Source organism: Odontomachus brunneus, unplaced genomic scaffold (genome assembly GCF_010583005.1).
Source record: "Odontomachus brunneus isolate Ranch 3 - 2012 unplaced genomic scaffold, Obru_v1 Obru_scaffold_150, whole genome shotgun sequence".
NCBI classification, from domain to species: Eukaryota; Metazoa; Arthropoda; class Insecta; order Hymenoptera; family Formicidae; genus Odontomachus; species Odontomachus brunneus.
In genome coordinates this window covers 460,743-462,378 of record NW_022639600.1, presented here as the reverse complement: position 1 = coordinate 462,378, position 1,636 = coordinate 460,743, and positions in this window count along the sequence as shown.

Sequence of the window (1,636 nt, the reverse complement as noted above, 5' to 3'; positions counted from 1 at the left end):
AAGCGCTAAGCGTACTTGGCTCCTCTTTCTGTACGTAGAAGCCGCGTGCCCAGGCATCGCTGCCGTGACGGTCACTGTGAAAAGAATAACGTGTGCATGAGAGAAAGAGATGGAACGTCATATATCTACCTCCTTCTGTTACTCGTCGCCCGACGTTCAGAGTGCATACGTACACGGACGCATATACGGAGCTTTCCATTTCCATATGCTAGCAAATGGCCCACCTCTCTGGCCTATGAAATTGAGCCGCGCGCAATCGTCCATTTTCTTCGCCGGTCGCGGCGAGCCGTATATCTCGCCCGTCGCATCGCGCGCTCTAATTTGTCCAACTATTTTTATTAATATCTCGAAATTTTACGTGGTTGTTTGAAAAATGACCTCTACAATTTTTGTTCAGTCTTATCTGTTCTACTTATATTTTTCTTTTGGCATGTCTTATGCGGGACACCCTGTATATATATATTGAACAAATATCTCATTGTGCTAAAGGGCAGTAGTTATCTTATTTAATAATGTAACACACTGTGATTGACGTTGTTTCCTCGAAAATGAATTCACTCTTTAGGCTCCTGAATACTCGTATTGTTCATCTCTTTTTAATGACTTTTTAGAAACAAGAAAACATATACTAAAGATTCTTGCGAAATACATTGAAATAAAAAGATACATCCGTAAAGCAACACTTACAATCGATTAAGCAAATCTGTAAAATAGTCTGAACATTTCCGACGCATCACTATGGTGTGATTCTGTAACTTGTCATTAACTGTCGTTAACGACAATATCACTAGCATTATATATCGTTGCGTATCTCTTCTAGCATATACTATATTTGCGCATCGTTAACGACAGTTAACGAATTATGAAATCTACTGGAGCTTTATAGATTCAAATCGCTGGTACCGGTTTCTTTTGTTTTGAGAGTAAATGGAAAAAATGGGAGGGGAAAGAAAGAGAAAGAAATAAAGAATGAACGAACGAAGAAATATATGTTATGTGTTTAAACAGACTTTTCTTAAACATTTGACAAAATAACGATAAACTATTCTCATATATCTATATGAACTTTATTTGTAAAAATAGAATTGTATATTTTATCATTTCACAATAAAATTCGGAATTTTAGTCAAGAAATATAAATTGCTTCTTTTTATTGACATGGACAACACTTACATACATTAATGCAATAAAAAAGAATAGATTATTTTTCGAACGTATAAGATATGAAATATATTTATAAAACAAATCTCACAATTAATTTGTTCTTTATTTAATTCTATTAGATTTTATCAACAAAGTGTGTTCGTTCTGTGCTTTTACAAAGAGATAATTCTTTGTGAATGTGATTTTCAAGATCTCGTAACCAATCACACTGATAGTTATGTTTTAGTAAGCAATTAAACTGATCTACAATATGCTCTTTGCTTCCTGCTTCTTTCTCTTTATCTCTTTCTGACTCAAACCTTAAGGCTCCTGGGGAGTCGTACCATCCATCTCTTTTTAATGACGTCAGAAGCGAGAAAACGCATGCTAAAAATTCCTGCAAAATACGTCAAGATAAACAGATATATCCACAAAACGACATTTGCGATCGATTAAGTACACCTCTAAAATACTCCGTACACTTTCCTTTTGT